Consider the following 21,742-nt stretch of genomic DNA (forward strand, 5'->3'; position numbering starts at 1 on the left):
AGGAAAGAATTTTATCAAGCTGTCCATGAAATGCTAATGAATATTTGTTTTAATAAGAAATTACCCTCCTTTGTATTAACATTTGTGTAGAATGTGATATTGCAGATAATGGTTTCTATGTTGTATGAAGTTACAAACCATCTCAGTTTATATCTCAAAAGGACATTATTCACTAGATTTTTCTTTGCATAAATGTTTTGTAGACCATCCATTTATATTGCCCATCTTGGTGTGTGTTTGTAATAGTTTTGCTTATTTTTAAATAAAATTTGCTAATTTTCAGACTCCTAACCAAACCACAAAGTTTTAGAGGTATTCTGATGTATATAGACTTCAGACTACTTCTGTTTTGTATAATGGGTCTTTTCATATGCAGAGGAAGGGGGGAGGTTCTGCTATCAGCCCCTTTCTGTGGGTGTCCCAGGCATATCTCATTAACAGTGTTATATAGGGAGCTTCTAAGTAAGTTTTTAAAGGGTTTTACACTGGATTTTTATATCAGTATCTGTGCAGTCTATTACATGCAGTTAAATGAAAATTTGTGTATACTACAGTTCCTGTATCAGCTACCTGACCAAGACTTACCTGAGCAGATAAGAAAAAAATGGGCTAGTTGAAAACTCTATGGGTTGCAGATAAGGAGAGATAGTGGAGTTCTGTGGGGTGAGGAAATGAAAGAGGGTCAATAAAGAGAACAAGATGGTACCCTGGACTTTAGTTTGGACATCTCTGACTTACAACTTACTGTAGAAATTGTAATACATAAATAAAAAGAGAGAAGCACTCAACCTGGGAATGAACAATAGCATAATAGCTTATTCTATGGCCAGTTACCACCCAAGAAGCAGCCTCTTTATGTTCAACATGTGCCTTTCACAGAGAAGAACTTTCCTGAAGCATATCAGTCTGATCCTGACTTCACAGTACACTCCAGCCCCGAAATACCAGGCAATCCCTCTCTGAACAAGAGAAATGGCAAAACCCCAGACGTACGTTTCGGCCTATTGTGGGCCTCATCAGTGAGGTGCAGCCATATCCCTCTAGGCACACTGAGCAACGGGTCCACATCTGGATTCCCACATCACACTTAGGAAGACTTCCCTAAGTGTCATAATTTGCAGAAATAATAAGAGAGAAGCGCTCAACCTGGGAACGAACATTAGCATAATAGCTTGCTCTTTGGCCAGTTACCACCCAAGACGCAGCCTCTTTTTGCTCAACATGTGCCTTTCACAGATAAGAACTTTCCTGAAGCATATCAGTCGGACAAAGCTCTCAATAGGCCGAAACGTACGTCTGGGGTTTTGCTGTTTCTCTCGTTCAGAGAGGGATTACCTCGTATTTCGGTGCTGGATTGTACTGTGAAGTCAGGATCAGACTGATATGCTTCAGGAAAGTTCTTCTCTGTGAAAGGCACATGTTGAGCAAAAAGAGGCTGTGTCTTGGGTGGGGTTAACTGTCTGTGACTATGGGGACAGCACAGCTTTCTGTGAGTGCCAGTGAGCACCCAGGACTGAGCATGTTGCAGGGTCATTGGATGTGTACCCAGTCCGGTCTGAGAGTGCAGTCCCCTTCCGTGTTTTTTTTATATTTATATTTATTTATATATATATATATATATATATATATATATATATGTGTGTGTGATTTTATATGTTATATGTTATGTTTGTGTGTGAGGGACGAGAGTGATCATATCCTAGCTCATATATTTCAAAATAATGTTTTGTATAACAGGATATGGTGTAAAATGCTATTTGCTGTTGTAAAGTTTATGCAATGAATGATGCAGCTCATGTGGCGCTGTCCTAAGGGGAGGGAATTCAGTCAGCAATACTACAGTTAGTTGGGTCAATTTATCAAGCTCCGTGTTTCCGGAGAGCTTGAAGGCTCACCGGAAACAGAAGTTATGAAGCAGCAGTGCAGAGGTGGAAGAACTGCTGGAGCAATGATAAATGCCAACCACGTATGCTGTCGGCATTGATGCGCTACATCGTATCATGTCCGCTCGCACTTTCATAAATTGACCCCAGTGTGTTTGGCTGGATCTTAGCAACCATGTACAGAAGCTATTGTGACAACTGCATTAGCTATAGAAAGGCAGTTAAATTGTTCATCTCAGATAAGGATCCCCATTTCCAGCATTGCCCTACGCAGAAAAGACCATCGGACCCTATCAAAGGCCTTCTCTGCGTCTGTCGAAAAATGAACCATGGGCGTACCTGTAACTCTGGTGTGGTTTGTTAGTTGGATAATTTTGATAGTATTATCTCAGGCTTCTCTTCCCGGGATGAACCCATCTTGATCCATGATATCAAGCTTGGAAGGTATTTATTTAGCCTATTAGCCAAAATTTTAGCAAATAGCTTCATATCAGCGTTGATCAAGGAGATTGGCCTAAAGTTCTCAGGGCGCGTGGGTGGTTTGCCCGGTTTGGGGATGAGTTATATGTGCCTCGAGTAGGTTTCTGGACAGAAGGGGGGTATCTCTTAGACTATTAAACAAAGTGAGCTAATGAGGGGATAATATGTCTTTGAATTTCTTATAATAACCAGATGTGTAGCCATCTGGGCCGGGACTTTTACCCATTAGGGAGTCTTTAATGGCCCTTTGTAATTCATCTAACGTGATAGGCGCTTCTAAATGTTCCCTTGCCTCTTTGGATAATACAGGTAAGTCTAAATCTCGGAAGTATTCGTCTAGTAGTTCCTTGGTGTTAGGAGTGGGTTCCGCCATTGGGGGGTATCAATGCAACTATCAATATTGTATAAAGACTTATAGTATCCTCTGAAGGAAGATGCTATCTGCTTGTTGCTTTTCATTAGTAGCCCTTCTGGGGTTTGGAATGAGTGGACGTCTAGTCTGGAGTAACTGTTGTGCGGGGATGAATAGAAAGTATAATCTTTGACATTGGGTTCAGTGTTCTCCAGATGTCATGAAGGTAGAGGTTAGTTAAGGAGGTCTTAACTGCTTTCAGGACATTTTTGGAGACACAAGAGGTCCCTTTTGAGGAATCAAGTATGGGATTGAAACGAGGTTAAAGTTTCCAGCCAAGAATACTATGCCTTTCACTTGGTCTAGAATTTTTTGTGATATGTTGGGTGCATATACATTCAGCAACGTTAACTGCTGCCCATAAGGTGGCCCGTAATTAGGATATAGCGACCCTCTGGGTGTTAGTGTGTGTTATCTGAAATGGAAGAGTTTTATGGATCAGAATACCCACACCTCCCTTCTTTTTTTGGTCCAGAAGCAAAACAGGCTATGGGAAATGTGGGGTGGACCACTTGGGTTCTCTGCCTTTTTGAAAGTGTGTCTATTGTAACATGAAAATTTGGCTTTTGATTCTGGTTAGTTCCCTAAGTGTAATTGACCTTTTACTCGGGCTGTTTAAGCCTTTAACATTTATTGATGTTAGTTGGAAAGAGTGTTCTTGGAATTTGCTGGGTCTAGCTGTCATTTTAAATAGGAGTAAGGGGGGAGAAAAAAATAAAAAAAGGAGTGAGTGAGTAGGAATGGGAAAAGAGGGGAATATTACAGAGGTCAAAAGAGCGCTAGAAAAAGAGAGAGGAGGATAATTACAATGGAGCTCAAGGTCAATAAATGTAACCTCTGAAGCTCAACAAAATACAAAATGAGAGTATGTTGATCTTTTGTGAATTGCAAAAGGAGCATATTTCTCCTGCAATTTCAAGGTCTGCAAGAAAGGAAAAAATGGTATTGGGTAGTATCTCCTTTTATGGCTTAAATAGGGATAGTTTAGATTTTTTTTACACTAGGAGGCATGCAGGGAGGGGTAGTGGGATGGGGAGAGTGGCTGGGATTATTACTTGGTGGGAAAAGTTACTTGTGTGTTTTAATACTTAGGTGTTTGTGGAGATGTGGTCTAGGAGACTCCGGGGCATAGAGTCTTCCAAGTCTGACCTCAGGACAAGCAATAGAAAGATGGTATGTCTAATTTATGTGAAGCTATGCCAGACAGGTCTATTTGGCACGTGGATATATTATTGAGAATATAGCATAATCTAGCTTCCTAGTGCCCAACATTACTTAATCATAAACTAAGTAAATCTAATGATTTAGTGAGTAACATTGCTATGGAGTTTAAAAGGTGTTGCATGTGTGTGGATTAGCAAAAAGGGAGTACTGAGAGTACTGAGAGAGGGGGTGTGAGAGTACTGGCCAATCCTGCAATTGTAAGGCTATCCTAAGAAAGTATTGGTAACACATTTCAAAACTTGAACATGAGAACAGTAAACATAAACAACTGAGTATATTAGTCCCAAGTATCACTTGAATAGTCTTCATTTCCCTTAACCATGGGTGGAGTTAACCTATGAGAAAACAGTTGTATAAACCTGTAGAGAAGGATTGTTAGTGGCTGTGCAATGGAAGAAAAGGAAAAAAAAAACAACCAAACAGTATAACTAATATTAACTGCAATATTCTGAACATTTTAACAATGAAGGTACAAACAATTGTGACGTGAGTCACTAGAGGGTGCTATTAACTACAAAAGGTTAGAGCTACCATTAAACAACACTTTGAGCAAACAATAAATCCACATATGGAACAAAAATGAACAATATGTATTTTTAAAAACCCAACTGATAATGTATAATGGAACCTCATTAAATTACATTAGCAGTAGTCCATATATATATATATATATATATATATATATATATATATATATATATATATATATATATATATATACAGGATAAGCAGTGGTTCTTCTGTTGCAAACAATGTTCATCTATATGGCTATGGAACAAACAGTCCCCAAATCAGATCTATGGATAGAAGACGATCTAGCAGGCAGCACTCTCCATTCTTCCAACAAGAAACAAAATCTTCTGAAATAGATCAAACAAAGAGAGGTGCCCAAATGTGTGTATCGATAAAATAAAGTCGACTTATCTAGCAGATAGTCTAAGCACAGGGTACTCACATTCACGATGAGCACACCAATGTGCTTGTGGAAGTAGGCTGGTTATTAGAGCTAACGAGCTGGCTGTCTCCGGTGTACAATCTCCTCTCCCCACTCCGGTTGTCTGGTAGTGATCAGCTAGCTTAATACAGATGTCAGGCAATGGATATGTCTAAAATCAATCTTTTATTAAAAGCACTTCAAACATAAGCCTTCAGACATCGATATTCCTTAAGCAGGCATATATCAATATAAACAATTTCTTTTGCTACGTGTTTCTCGGCTCTCCTGGCCGTTCCATCAGGCATAATTATACGAACATTAAAACCAGCTTATATTGCCGCCACTACCAGACATTGCTTTCACCACCCCTTGATGGGAGGGTGTATTCTAACCTATCACAGTCTAGAACTCAGTGGGTGTGTGGTACACACCTATGCTAACCTAATTCTATCCTTAACCATTTCACTGCTGGGAAAATGATATTTGTCGATATGTTATATATAAACATATGAATGGCCAAATCTGAACAACAGTTGTATCTGCCGACACCATATTATATGTAAATTGATCTTTCAGTAATACGTTCATTGCAGATAATATAAAATTATACTTGTACCCTATTTCGTACACCTCTCGCTACGTTCATGATGCTGTTACCCTTGATAGTTAAATGCGCATTCTATAGTCTTTAATAACATGAACACCTGTGCGTGTAGACTTTTGCCCTTAGATTACATTAAATAAATATTTTATTAGTGACTAACTTGTTATCTTATATATGTATGTATCTACCTTGCTCCTGCAGACAAATATAATTTAATAATGTAAATTGTCAGTATCGGCGCTAAGCATTTAAATATATGAATTAGAAATGCTGTGAATTCTTATTCCTTAGTAGTATGTAAGTAATGTGAATGATTTGAAACCTAGATTTAAAGCATCCGCTAACCTTAATCAGGGAGTGCGTGCCCTATACTATTTGTGAGTCAAACCAATGTATACATATGGGCTTTTGCCTTAAGAATGTGTTAAATGAATATTTTATTTGCGGTTAGCATGTCCTACTTGATATGTATGTAGAGACCTTGTTAATATGGACCTACTTGATATGTATGTAGCGACCTTGTTAATATGGACCTACTTGATATGTATGTAGCGACCTTGTTAATATGGACCTACTTGATATGTATGTAGCGACCTTGTTAATATGGACCTACTTGATATGTATGTAGCGACCTTGTTAATATGGACCTACTTGATATGTATGTAGCGACCTTGTTAATATGAACCAATCGAATTTGATACTGTGTATTATCGATGTTGGCACTTAGAATTTAACTTTGTGTCTAAATACAAAAGCTGTAAATTCTTATTCCTTAATAGTGTGAAATTAAGTGACACCTACTTGTGATAACGAGTAAAACGAAATATGTGACCATAGTGTTTGTGAACTTAATATTTTAATATAAAAAATAATGTTATGAATAGTGATGTCGCGAATAGTTTGCCGGCGAATAGTTCCCGACGAACATAGCTTGTTCGCGTTCGCCGCGGCGGACGAACATATGCAATGTTTGATCCGCCCCCTATTCATCATCATTGAATAAAATTTTGACCCTGTACCTCACAGTCAATAGACACATTCCAGCCAATCAGCAGCAGACCCTCCCTCCCAGACCCTCCCACCTCCTGGACAGCATCCATTTTAGATTCATTCGGAAGCTGCATTCTTAGTGAGAGGAGGGACAGTGTAGCTGCTGCTGATTTAATAAGGAAATCGATAGCTAGGCTAGTTTATTCAGTGTCCACTACAGTCCTGAAGTACTCACCTGATCTCTGCTGTAAGGACAGCACCCCAAAAAGCCCTTTTTAGGTCTAGAACATCAGTCTGCTTTTTTTTTTTTTCCTGTGTAATCTAATTGCAGTTGCCTGCCTGCCAGCGTGTGTGTCTCACAGCGTATACTGTGCCCACTTGCCCAGTGCCACCACTCATATCTGGTGTGGCAGGTGGTGGGGGTTGGTCTGTGGGGGGGGGGGAAGCTACACTACAGAAAAAAAAAAAAAAAAAACAGAAAAAAACTACTTTTTTTTGCAAACTGGATACTTGCAGACAGCTGCCAGTACCCAAGATGGCCACCAATAAGGCAGATGGGGAGGGTTAGAGAGCTGTTGTGGGGGGGATAAGGGAGGTTGGGGGCTAAGGGGGGATGCTACACCACAGCATATGTAAATATGCTAAAAAAAATTAACAACCTTTTATTTTAGTACTGGCAGACTTTCTGCCAGTACTTAAGATGGCGGGGACAATTGTGGGGTTTGGGAGGGAAGGGAGCTGTTTGGGAGGGATCAGGGGGTCTGATGTGTCAGGTGGGAGGCTGATCTCTACACTAAAGCTAAAATTAACCCTGCAAGCTCCCTACAAACTACCTAATTAACCCCTTCACTGCTAGCCATAATACACGTGTGATGCGCAGCAGCATTTAGCGACCTAATTACCAGAAAGCAACGCCAAAGCCATACAAGTCTGCTATTTCTGAACAAAGGGGATCCCAGAGAAGCATTTACAACCATTTGTGCCATAATATTTTTTTTTTTTTTAAATTTGATCGCATTTGGCGGTGAAATGGTGGAATGAAATATACCAAAATGGGCCTAGATCAATACTTTGGGTTGTCTACTACACTACACTTAAGCTTAAATTAACTCTACAAGCTCCTCCCTAATTAACCCCTTCACTGCTGGGCATAAAACACGTGTGGTGCGCAGTGGCATTTAGCAGCCTTCTAATTACCAAAACGCAACGCCAAAGCCATATAAGTCTGCTATTTCTGAACAAAGGGGATCCCAGAGAAGCATTTACAACCATTTATGCCATAATTGCATAAGTTGTTTGTAAATAATTTCTGTGAGAAACCAAAAGTTTGTGAAAAAGTGAACAATATTTTTTTATTTGATCGCATTTGGCGGTGAAATGGTGGCATGAAATATACCAAAATGGGCCTAGATCAATACTTTGGGTTGTCTACTAGACTACACTTAAGCTAAAATTAACTTGACAAGCTGCCCTACATGCTCCCTAATTAACCCCTTCACTGCTGGGCATAAACACTTGTGGTGCGCAGTGGCATTTAGCAGCCTTCTAATTACCAAAAAGCAACGCCAAAGCCATATGTCTGCTATTTCTGAACAAAGGGGATCCCAGATAAGCATTTACAACCATTTATGCCATAATTGCATAAGTTGTTTGTAAATAATTTCTGTGAGAAACCTAAAGTTTGTGAAAAAGTGAACATTTTTTTTTTATTTGATTGCATTTGGCGGTGAAATGGTGGCATGAAATATACCAAAATGGGCCTAGATCAATACTTTGGGATGTCTTCTAAAAAAAAATCTATACATGTCAAGGGATATTCGGGTATTCCTGACAGATATCAGGGTTCCAATGTAATTAGCGCTAATTTTGAAAAAAAGTGGTTTTGAAATAGCAAAGTGCTTCTTGTATTTATTTCCCTATAACTTGCAAAAAAAGCAAAGAACATGTAAACATTGGGTATTTCTAAACTCAGGACAAAATTTAGAAACTATTTAGATGTTGTACCCGCTGCGGGAGTTTGGTCTGTCACTGTGAAGCGGGCGTAACCCTTACACTACCTGATCGATACAACATCATACCTGATGTTTTAAAGCACGTTATTCCAAACAATTTAGGAATGTTAGGTGATTTATGCCCTTTATGGATTAAAACCAGACTCTGCATCAACTATGTAATTTTCCATGGGAGTTTTGCCATGGATCCCCCTCCGGCATGCCACAGTCCAGGTGTTAGTCCCCTTGAAACAACTTTTCCATCACTATTGTGGCCAGAAAGAGTCCCTGTGGGTTTTAAAATTTGCCTGCCTATTGAAGTCTATGGCGGTTCGCCCGGTTCGCCCGTTCGCGAACATTTGCGAAAGTTCGCGTTCGTCGTTTGCGAACGCATAATTTTAGGTTCGCGACATCACTAGTTATGAATAAGAATGTATAGTGTAAACTATTGCTAAATACTTATGCTTAATCCTTAGATTGCTGGTAGGAACTAATGAAAGATGAGGGTACTGGACTCGTTGTTAAGACCCCCTAAACTTGTACTTAACCCTTAAATGAATGTGAACTAGTGCTAAAGACAACTATTAAACTCTTGATAAGTGTTTATAGAGCAACCTATTCAATTCATGATTGGTATTGCTATGTGAATGGACATGTGCCCTTGAGTCTAACTAAAGATAATAAATGTAAAATAAATAAACTTAGTTGAACATAATGAAGCAACTTTCTCACTAATATAACATAAATATAATGTTATGGTTTAACCTAACACTAACTACATAATTGGTGCTCTAAATTATGTGCATTGCTGAAAATTACTATATAAAATAATGAGGGAATATATATATATATATATATATATATATATATATATAAATAATATCTTGTTAATAATGACTCTCAGAAATGTTTTAATCATAAATTGTGTGCGCTAAAAGCTATGTGCTCAATTTTAAATATTGTGATAGACTGTGCTATTCTATAATGTGAGCAAACATTCAAATACGATGGCCTAGATTTAGAGTTTTGTTGGTAAAAACCTGCGGCTCTAACGCTCCTTTTTTTTCCCACCGCTCCCTTAAGCCAACGCTGGTATTATGAGTTTTCTTAATGGCTGCGTTAGCCTCAGAAAAATTAGCGTTGAGCCAAATTTAGAGCCACTTCAACCCTCAATACCAGCTTTGCTTACGGTAGCGGTAAGCTGGAAAAACGTGCTCGTGCACGATATCCCCATAGGATACAATGGGGCTGAGCTGGCTGAAAAAAACCTAACACCTGCAAAAAAGCAGCGTTTAGCTCCCAACGCAGTCCCATTGTTTCCTATAGGGAAACACTTTTTAAGTCTACACCTAACACCCTAGCATGAACCCAGAGTCTAAACACCCCTAACCTTACACTTATTAACCCCTAATCTGTCCTCTTCTGTCCCATCGGTGGCCGGCTGACTGAAGACGGCTCAAGGTAGGGTGATCTTCAATGGGGTAGTGTTAGGTTTTTTTAAGGGAGGATCAGGTGGGTTTTAGAGTAGGGGTGTGTGGGTGGTGGGTTGTAATGTTGGGGGGGATTGTCTTTTTTTTACAGGTAAAAGAGCTGATTACTTTGGGGCAATGCCCCGCAAAAAGCCCTTTTAAGGGCTGGTAAAAGATATGATTACTTTGTAATTTAGTTTAGGGTAGGAAATTGTATTATTTTGGGGGGTTAGGGGGCTTAAATTATGTGTAATTAAATTAAAATTCTTGTAATATTCTTTTATTTTTTGTAATTTAGTGTTTGTTTGTTTTTTGTATTATAGTCTAGTTTATTTAATTGTATTTTAGTTTAGATAATTGTAGTTAATTTATTTAATTAATTTATCGATAGTGTAGTGTTAGGTGTATTTGTAACTTAGGTTAGGATTTATTTTACAGGTAATTTTGTAATTATTTTATTATTATTTATTTATAGTTATTAACTATTTAATAGCTATTGTACCTAGTTAAAATAAATACAAAGTTGCCTGTAAAATAAATATAAATCCTAAAATAGCTACAATGTAATTATTAGTTATATTGTAGCTATATTAAGGTTTATTTTATAGGTAAGTATTTAGTTTTAAATAGGATTAATTTATTTAATTATAGTACATTTATTTTGTTTTATTTAAATTATATTTAAGTTAGGGGGTGTTAGGGTTAGACTTAGGTTTAGGGTTTAATAACTTTATTATAGTAGCAGCGACGTTTGGGGCGGGAGATTAGGGTTAATAATTGTAGGTAGGTGGTGGCGACGTTGGGGGGGGGACAGATTAGGGTTTAATAAATATAATATAGGTGTTGGTGATGTTAGGGGCAGCAGATTAGGGGTTCATAGGTATAATGTAGGTGGCGGCGATGTCCGGTCGGCAGATTAGGGGTTAAATCATTTTATTATAGGGTTTGCGATGTGGGGGGCTTCGGTTTAGGGGTTCATAGGTAGTTTATGGGTGTTAGTGTACTTTATAGCACTGTAGTTAAGAGCTTTATGTTCCGGTGTTAGCCCATAAAACTCTTAACTACTGACTTTTTTAGGCGGTAGGAGTCTTGGCGGTAGAGGCTGTAACGCTCACTTCTTCCAAGACTTGTAATACCAGCATTAGGCAAATCCCATTAAAAAGATAGGATACACAATTGACATAAGGGGATTTGCGGTAGCCAAAAGTCACGGAAGAAAACTGAGCGGTAGACCCTTTCCTGTCTGACTCTAAATACCAGCGGGCGTTAAAAACCAGCGTTAGGACCCCTTAACACTGCTTTTTAAGGCTAACGCAGAACTCTAAATCTAGGTGTAAGCTTTTAATGAGCATTATGATATACTGTAATATATAATAATAAATTGATAATTCATACATATATACCCCTCTTAAATATATACGCCTAGATTTAGAGTTCAGCGTTAGCTGTCAAAACCAGTGTTAGGGGGTCCTAACGCTGTTTTTTACTGCCCGCTGGTATTTAGAGTCAGTCAGGAAAGGGTCTAATGCTCACTTTCCAGCCGCGACTTTTCCATACCGCGGATCCCCTTATGTCAATATCCTATCTTTTCAATGGGATCTTTCTAACGCTGGTATTTGGAGTCTTGGCTGAAGTGAGCGTTAGAAATCTAACGACAAAACTCCAGCCGCAGAAAAAAGTCAGTAGTTAGGAGCTTTATGGGCTAACGCCGGTTCATAAAGCTCCTGACTACTGTGCTCTAAAGTACACTAACACCCATAAACTACCTATGTACCCCTAAACCGAGGTCCCCCCACATCGCCGCCACTCTATTAAATTTTTTTAACCCCAAATCTGCCGACCGCACACCGCCGCCACCTACATTATCCCTATGAACCCCTAATCTGCTGCCCCTAACATCGCCGACCCCTATATTATATTTATTAACCCCTAATCTGCCCCCCCCCAACGTCGCCACTAACTACCTACACTTATTAACCCCTAATCTGCTGGCCGGACCTCACCAATACTATAATAAATGCATTAACCCCTAAACCGCCTCACTCCCGCCTCAAAAACCCTATAATAAATAGTATTAACCTCTAATCTGCCCTCCCTAACATCGCTGACACCTAACTTCAAGTATTAACCCCTAATCTGCTGACCGGACCTCGCCGCTACTCTAATAAATGTATTAACCCCTAAAGCTAAGTCTAACACTAACACCCCCCTAAGTTAAATATAATTTTTATCTAACGAAATAAATTATTTCTTATTAAATAAATTAATCCTATTTAAAGCTAAATACTTACCTTTAAAATAAACCCTAATATAGCTACAATATAAATAATTAATTATATTGTAGCTATTTTAGGATTAATATTTATTTTACAGGCAACTTTGTATTTATTTTAACTAGGTACAATAGCTATTAAATAGTTATTAACTATTTAATAGTTACCTAGTTAAAATAATTACAATATTACCTGTAAAATAAATCCTAACCTAAGTTACAATTAAACCTAACACTACACTATCAATAAATTAATTAAACTACCTACAATTATCTACAATTAACTAAAATTAAATCAACTAATCTAAATTACAAAAACAAACACTAAATTACAAAAAAACAAACACTAAGTTACAAAAAATAAAAAAGATTACAAGACTTTTAAACTAATTACACCTACTCTAAGCCCCCTAAAAAAATAACCAAGCCCCCCAAAATAAAAAAAATGCCCTACCCTATTCTAAAATTACAAGTACCAGCTCTATTTCCTTACCAGCCCTTAAAAGGGCCTTTTGCGGGGCATGCCCCAAAGAAAACAGCTCTTTTGCCTGTATAAAAAAACATACAATACCCCCCCAACATTACAACCCACCACCCACATACCCCTAATCTAACCCACCCAAACCCCCCTTAAAAAACCTAACACTAAGCCCCTGAAGATCTTCCTACCTTATCTTCACCACGCCGGGTATCACCGATCCGTCCAGAAGAGGGTCCGAAGTCTTCATCCTATCCGGGCAGAAGAGGACATCCGGACCGGCAGACATCTTCATCCTGGCAGCATCTTCTATCTTCCATCCGGCGTGGAGCGGGTCCATCTTGAAGCAGCCGACGTGGATCCATCCTCTTCTTCCGGCGACTCCCGACGAATGAAGGTTCCTTTAAGGGATGTAATCCAAGATGGCGTCCCTTGAATTCCGATTGGCTGATAGGATTCTATCAGCCAATCAGAATTAAGGTAGGAAAAATCTGATTGGCTGATTGAATCAGCCAATCAGATTCAAGTTCAATCGGATTGGCTGATCCAATCAGCCAATCAGATTGAGCTCGCATTCTATTGGCTGATTGGCTGATCGGAACAAGAGGATGGATCTGCGTCGGCTGCTTCAAGATGGACCCGGTCCGTGCCGGATGGAAGAAGATAGAAAATGCGGCCTGGATGAAGATGTCTGCTGGTCCGGATGTTCTCTTCTGCCTGGATAGGATGAAGACTTCGGACCCTCTTCTGGACGGATCGGTGATACCCGGCGTGGTGAAGATAAGGTAGGAAGATCTTCAGGGGCTTAGTGTTAGGTTTTTTAAGGGGGGTTTGGGTGGGTTAGATTAGGGGTATGTGGGTGGTGGGTTGTAATGTTGGGGGGGTATTGTATGGGTTTTTTTACAGGCAAAAGAGCGGTTTTCTTTGGGGCATGCCCCGCAAAAGGCCCTTTTAAGGGCTGGTAAGGTAATAGAGCTGGTACTTGTAATTTTAGAATAGGGTAGGGCATTTTTTTATTTTGGGGGGCTTTGTTATTTTTTTAGGGGGGCTTAGAGTAGGTGTAATTAGTTTAACAGTCTTGTAATCTTTTTTATTTTTTGTAATTTAGCGTTTGTTTGTTTTTGGTAATTTAGATTAGTTGATTTAATTGTAGATAATTGTAGGTAATTGTAGGTAGTTTAATTAATTTATTGATAGTGTAGTGTTAGGTTTAATTGTAACTTAGGTTAGGATTTATTTTACAGGTAATTTTGTAATTATTTTAACTAGGTAGCTATTAAATAGTTATTAACTATGTAATAGCTATTGTACCTGGTTAAAATAAATACAAAGTTGCCTGTAAAATAAATATTAATCCTAAAATAGCTACAATATAATTATTATTTATATTGTAGTTATAGTAGGGTTTATTTTACAGGTAAGTATTTAGCTTTAAATAGGATTAATTTATTTAATAAGAAATAATTTATTTCATTAGATAAAAATTATATTTAACTTAGGGGGGTGTTAGTGTTAGGGTTAGACTTAGCTTTAGGGGTTAATACATTTATTAGAGTAGCGGCGAGGTCTGGTCGGCAGATTAGGGGTTAATACTATTTATTATAGGGTTTTTGAGGTGGGAGTGAGGCGGTTTAGGGGTTAATGCATTTATTATAGTAGCGGTGAGGTCCGGTCGGCAGATTAGGGGTTAATAAGTGTAGGTAGGTAGCGGCGACGTTGGGGGGCAGATTAGGGGTTAATAAATATAGGGGTCAGCGATGTTAGGGGCAGCAGATTAGGGGTACATAGGGATAATGTAGGTTGCGGCGGTGTACGGAGCGGCAGATTAGGGGTTAATACTATAATGCAGGGGTCATCGATAGCGGGGTCGGCAGATTAGGGGTTAATAAGTATAAGGTTAGGGGTGTTTAGACTCGGGGTACATGTTAGGGTGGTAGGTGCAGACTTAGGAAGTGTTTCCTCATAGGAAACAATGGGGCTGCGTTAGGAGCTGAACGCTGCTTTTTTGCAGATGTTAGGTTTTTTTTCAGCTCAAAATGCCCATTGTTTCCTATGGGGATATCGTGCACGAGCACGTTTTTGAAGCTGGCCGCGTCCGTAAGCAACGCTGGTATTTAGAGTTGCAGTGGCGGAAAATATGCTGTACGCTCCCTTTTTGGAGCCTAACACTGCCCTTCAGAAATCTCTAAATACCAGCGTTATTTAAAAGGTGCGGGGGGAAAAAAAGCAACGTTGGCTACGCACCCCTTTGGCCACAAAACTCTAAATCTAGCTGATAGATTTTTACTACCACATATAAATAAGAACTTTAAAGGGACAGTCTACCATTGAATTGTTATTGTTTAAAAAGATAAATATCCTTTTATTACCCATTCCCCAGTTTTGCACAACCAACACAGTTTTAATAATTTACTTTTTACCTCTGTGATTACCTTGTATCTAGGAATCTTCTTTCAGCCCCCTGATCACATGACTGTGACTGTTTATTATCTATTTGTCTTAAATTTAGCATTGTATTGTGCTAAATCTTAAATAATCCCCTGTGCCTGAACACAGTGTTATCTATATGGCCCACATGTACTTTCAGTCTCTTTGTGTTGAAAAGAGATTTAAAAAGCCTGTGATAAGAGGCAGCCCTCAAAGGCTTAGAAATTAGCATATGAGCCTACCTATGTTTAGTTTAAACTAAGAATACCAAGAGAAAAAAGCTAATTTGATGTTAAAAGTAAATTGGAAAGTTGATTAAAATTAAAAGTCCTATTTGAATAATGAAAGTTTAATTTATACTAGACTGTCCCTTTAAGTTCAAATATGATCAACTGGTGGGATAATTTATATCTATCTCGTGGTGTAAATTGATACAACTGTTGTCCATTTAAGTGGTCACTTTCTAGATAGCATAGAATTCTATAAAATATTATTGACATATATATTCGTTATAAGAAACTGACAATATAAACTCAGTTACTTTCTCACTATAGTATTGATGGCCATCTAAATATACATCCAATTACTATCTATGCTGCTACTAGTAATCTAACGGCTAGATTTAGAGTTTTGTCGGTAACAATCCGCGTATCTAACGCTGGCTTTTTTATCCCCGCACCTTTTAAATACCGCTGGTATTTAGAGTTCACAGAAGGGCTGCGTTAGGCTCCGAAAAGGGAGCGTAGAGCATATATATCGACACTGCAACTCTAAATACCAGCGGTGCTTATGGACGCGGCCAGCTTCAAAAACGTGCTCGTACATGATTCCCCCATAGAAAACAATGGGACATTTTGAGCTGAAAAAAAACTAACACCTGCAAAAAAGCAGCGTTCAGCTCCTAACGCAGCCCCATTGTTTCCTATGGGGAAACACTTCCTATGTCTGCACCTAACACCCTAACATGTACCCCGAGTCTAAACACCCCTAACCTTACACTTATTAACCCCTAATCTGCCGCCCCCGCTATCGCTGACCCCTGCATATTTTTTTTAACCCCTAATCTGCCGCTCCGTATACCGCCGCCACCTACGTTATCCCTATGTACCCCTAATCTGCTGCCCCTAACACCGCCGACCCCTATATTATATTTATTAACCCCTAATCTGCCACCCCCAACGTCGCCTCCACCTACCTACAATTATTAACCCCTAATCTGCCGACCGGATCTCACCTCTACTATAATAAACGTATTAACCCCTAATCCGCCTCAATAACCCTATAATAAATAGTATTAACCCCTAATCTACTGACCGGACCTCACCGCTACTCTAATAAATGTATTAACCCCTAAAGCTAAGTCTGACCCTAATAACCCCCTAAGTTAAATATAATTTAAATCAAACAAAATAAATTAACTCTTATTAAATAAATTATTCCTATTTAAAGCTAAATACTTACCTGTAAAATAAACCCTAATATAGCTACAATATAAATAATAATTATATTGTAGCTATTTTAGGATTAATATTTATTTTACAGGCAACTTTGTATTTATTTTAACCAGGTACAATAGCTATTAAATAGTTATTTACTATTTAATAGCTACCTAGTTAAAATAATTACAAAATTACCTGTAAAATAAATCCTAACCTAAGTTACAATTAAATGTAACTCTACACTATCAATAAATTAATTAAATAAAATACCTACAAATAAATACAATTAAATAAACTAACCAAAGTACAAAAAATAAAAAATTAGAAAAATATATCAACAATTTTAAACTAATTACACCTACTCTAATAAAATACCAAAGCCCCCCAAAATAAAAAAAATGCCCTACCCTATTCTAAAATTAAAATAGAAAAGCTCTTTTACCTTACCAGCCCTTAAAAGGGCCTTTTGCGGCATGCCCCAAAGAATTCAGCTCTTTTGCCTGTAAAAAAAAAACATACAATCCCCCCACCAACATTACAACCCACCACCCACATACCCCTAATCTAACCCAAACCCCCCTTAAATAAACCTAACACTAAGCCCCTGAAGATCTCCCTACCTTGTCTTCACCCCACCGGGTATCACCGATCGGTCCTGGCTCAGACGTCTTCATCCAAGCCCAAGCGGGGGCTGAAGATGTCCAAGATCCGGCTGAAGTCTTTATCCAAGCGGGAGCTGAAGAGGTCCATGATCCGGCGGAAGTCTTCATCCAAGCGGGAACTGAAGAGGTCCATGATCCGGCTGAAGTCTTCATCCAAGCGGGAGCTGAAGAGGTCCATGATCCGGCTGAAGTCTTCATCCAAGCGGGAGCTGAAGAGGTCCATGATCCGGCTGAAGTCTTCTATCAAGCGGCATCTTCAATCTTCTTTCTTCCGGACCCATCTTCATTCCGCCGACGCGGAACATCCATCTTCACCGACGACTTCCCGACGAATGACGGTTCCTTTAAGGGACGTCATCCAAGATGGCGTCTCTCGAATTCCGATTGGCTGATAGGATTCTATCAGCCAATCGGAATTAAGGTGGATCAGCCAATCGGATTGAACTTGAATCTGATTAGCTGATTCCATCAGCCAATCAGAATTTTCCTACCTTAATTCCGATTGGCTGATAGAATCCTATCAGCCAATCGGAATTCGAGGGATGCCATCTTGGATGACGTCCCTTAAAGGAACCGTCATTCGTTGGGAAGTCGTCGGTGAAGATGGATGTTCCGCGTCGGCGGAATGAAGATGGGTCCGGAAGAAAGAAGATTGAAGATGCCGCTTGATAGAAGACTTCAACCGGATAATGGACCTCTTCAGCTCCCGCTTGGATGAAGACTGAGGCTGGAGTTTTGTCGTTAGATTTCTAACGCTCACTTCAGCCAAGACTCTAAATACCGGCATTATAAAGATCCCATTGAAAAGATAGGATACACAATTGGCGTAGGGGGATCTGCGGTATGGAAAAGTCGCGGCTGCAAAGTGAGCGTTAGACCCTTACCTACAAAACTCTAAATACCAGCGGTAGCCCAAAACCAGCGTTAGGAGCCTCTAACGCTGGTTTTGACGGCTAAAGCAGAACTCTAAATCTAGGCGTTAATTTCTATCTGTGATATAGACAATGAAACACAACATACAATATATTGATAACAGATATATAAACTTGATAGAACTACATATCTATAATCATATGTGTAATATGTAATATCTGATTACCCTAAATATAGCATAACATAATGATATACCTCACATTACAGATATTAAAATATATAAACAACCATAAAAAATATATAATATGCAATGAAAATGATGCTAGATATTATATATGCTAATAAATAATGATATAATCAGATAAATAAAACTTGCATGTATGTGATGTGATAAAGGGGCCCTAAAATACTCCCAACTAGAATGTTCATTTAAATGGTATCGAATGGTCAGCATATGATATTCAAAAAGTAGCAGAATCAATTACTTCATACAATCCAGTTGGAAATAAGGATGCAAATCTATAAATCCAATATGTTTCCCTTTGGCGTAGTTTTAGTAAATCTGTTAAATTTATTAGATCTTGGGATGCTTTCTAATGGAGTGATAGTGAAAGGACAATTTTCACCATTATGTTCATGAATGTAGTGTCTAGATACACTGTTTAGATGATTTGTTCCTAATGTTACGGAAGTGTTCACTCCACCTAGTACGTACATTTCTCCAGTGGTGTGTGACTCAATTGATTTCGCACCATGTGTTATATATTTAGACATGTAACATCTTCCTTTACCACTCCTATAGGTCCCTTTCTGACCTATTAAATTATTTTGAGATGTATTTCTAATGGCCTTTTTAGAAATGACTACTTTGCTGGGAGCAAGTGTCTGTTTGATGGTAGGTGCCCTTTTAAATACTATTTTTGGGGTGGCATTTAGATTTTTCTTAAGAATTGGGTATTTGAGTGAAATAGGCCAGTGCTTCTGCAATACTTTCTTAATCGATTTTGAAATTAGAGTTATATTGGGTCACAAAACAAGGTTGGTTCATATTATCATTACTATCCCCAATATTTACCTTATCAGACTTTTTCTTAGTATGAAGTATAGTTAATCTATCCAATCTACATGCTTTTTCGTATCCATTCATAATTACTTCCAAAGGATAACCCTTATCTTTAAACCTTTTAATTAGAATATTACACTGTTCATAGAATTTGTCATCTGAACTACAGTTCCTTTTTATCCTACAGAATTGGCTATATGGTATATTGTTCTTCCAATGTTTGTAATGATTTCTGGTGTAATGCAAAAAATTGTTGCAATCAACTGTTTTAAAAATGTAGATGTAGAGATATTAAGGTCTCTGTCCCACGTTAGTGTTAAGTCTAAAAATTATATCGTCTCAAGCTGTATGTTGGAAGTAAACTGGATACCCATTGAATTGTTATTGAGATATGTACAGAATAATTTCACTTCTTCTACTGTGCTTTAAAAATCAAAATCAAATCATCTATGTAATGGCCATAGAACACTAGGTTGCCCCTCCAGTTTGAATTGAATAAGTATTTTTCTTCAAAGTAACCCATGAATAAATTTGCAAAACTGGGGGCAAACCTGGTGCCCATGGCCGTACCTTTGATTTATAAATAAAAATTGTCTAAAAATTTAAAATAATTGTGTTTTAATATGAATTCAATCAATGTCAATATATACTCTTTTTGAATGGTAGGCATGTAAATGTCATCCTCCAAATAATATTTGATGGTATATAGACCCAATTCATGAGATATATTTGAATAAAGGGCTCTGACATCAGCCGTGACCCATATAACATCTTGCTCCTGTTTGTAATCCCTAATTTCATTTAATAAATCTGTAGTGTCCCGGATGAACGAAGGTAGATTTTGGACATATTTTTGAAGGAAGCTGTCAATGTATTCAGACAGTTTATCGGTCAAGCTATTAATGCCTGCAATGATGGGCCTACCCGGGGGTTTGAATCGATTTTTGTGTATTTTGGGAAGATGGTAGTAGTAGGGTATTGATAGATGTAAAGGTGTTATATATCTTTTTTCTTTATTATTTAAAATCCCCATACTACTACCATATTCCACAATCTGTAATAGTTTCTGTAAAAAAACTTTTGTAGGGTCAGTATCTAATCTCTTATAGTATTCCTCATTGAAGAGTATATTCTGTGCTTCGATAACGAAGTCCTTATAATCCTGCAGGACTATCCCCCCACCCTTATCTGCCTGCCTTATGACCAAAGATGAATCATTGGCCAAAGATTTCAAAGCTCTTTCTTCATTGCACCATAGTTTCTTAGACCCCTAGGGAATCGTGGTAATCTGTCTAAATATTCTATAACTAATTGCTGGAAAAGATCAATGTATGTTACATCATCTTTAGGGGGATTAAAATTAGATGGTAACGATAGAGTATGTATATACCCTTCAAAAAGTTCCTCTGTTATTAGATCTGGTTCAGCATATATAGTTTGTGTTGTCACCCGACCATTCATAATGTCTGTGAGGATAGATGTACCTTCAATATTCTTTCTTTTAAGTGTCTTTAAAGCAAAATATTGTTGTAGTGACAATTTCTTTGTGTATTTATTGAGATCTACAAACAAATCAAATATTTTGTGTGGATTTGGAGGACAAAATGATAGACCTCTACCCAATATTCTAATCTCATCGTTGGATAACACATGAGAAGACAAATTGAATATTCCTTTTGCTAATTTTTGTACTTGCTCTTTTTTTGAGGTGTTCCCTCTCCCTCGTCTTCCCCATTTGGAAAAGGTCTTTTCTTTTTTTGTTGTTGTTGCTGCTGATTTTGTGTATTTGGGGGGCCTATATTTCTCCTCCTCCATAGGGGGCCAAATTGTGAACCCCTAAAAAATCCCCATTCGAAGTAGATGGCATTTCTATTCTGGTGTAGCTACTATTACCTATATCATGTTGGACTAGTGGGGTATTGATATTGTTACCCCCATAATTCTCTCTACCCCAATTATCCTGAAGGGGTTCAAAATGATTTTGTAGTGCCCTGTGCTTAGACTATCTGCTAGATAAGTCGACTTTATTTTATCGATACACACATTTGGGCGCCTCTCTTTGTTTGATCTATAACAATGAAGGTAGCAGTCAACTTCCCCCGTAGGGTACAGAGAGGAACAACAGAATAAAAAAAAAAGATACTAGACACTGTACTATTTCTCCCCCTATTTTAGGGGTATGTCAAGTGAGTCTTAAAGGTGCTTATGTATCAATTTTTTGGAGAGGGGGCAGTCTCAAGTCACCATCCTCTGCTCCTTAGGGGTGCCATCATCCTTTTTTGTGATGTTTTGACTGTATTGACCTCAAACGATTAAAGAGTATGAAATCACACTTGGTGATCTAAATGCGAGACATTCAGGTCTGCCATGTACCTTTTAGTGTTGTCTTTCCAAAATGTACAGAGCTTGATAATGTATTACTTGAACAGACTTTGTTTGCCCTTGCCGTAGGCGAGGTCAACCTTTAAAGGACGGTTGCAAATACCATTCATTATCCCTTGTTGGGAACACAAATAAACAAAAAAGGATACATAGTGC

At 38.3% G+C, this 21,742-nt stretch overlaps 1 protein-coding gene across 1 annotated transcript in view; it reads left to right on the plus strand.

Moving 5' to 3' along the window:
- LOC128661237 (verrucotoxin subunit beta-like) overlaps nucleotides 1-21,742 on the plus strand; it is a 232,103-nt gene that overhangs the window by 112,546 nt on the left and 97,815 nt on the right. The window lies entirely within an intron of this gene.

This window comes from Bombina bombina, chromosome 5, assembly GCF_027579735.1.
Source record: "Bombina bombina isolate aBomBom1 chromosome 5, aBomBom1.pri, whole genome shotgun sequence".
Taxonomy (NCBI): Eukaryota; Metazoa; Chordata; class Amphibia; order Anura; family Bombinatoridae; genus Bombina; species Bombina bombina.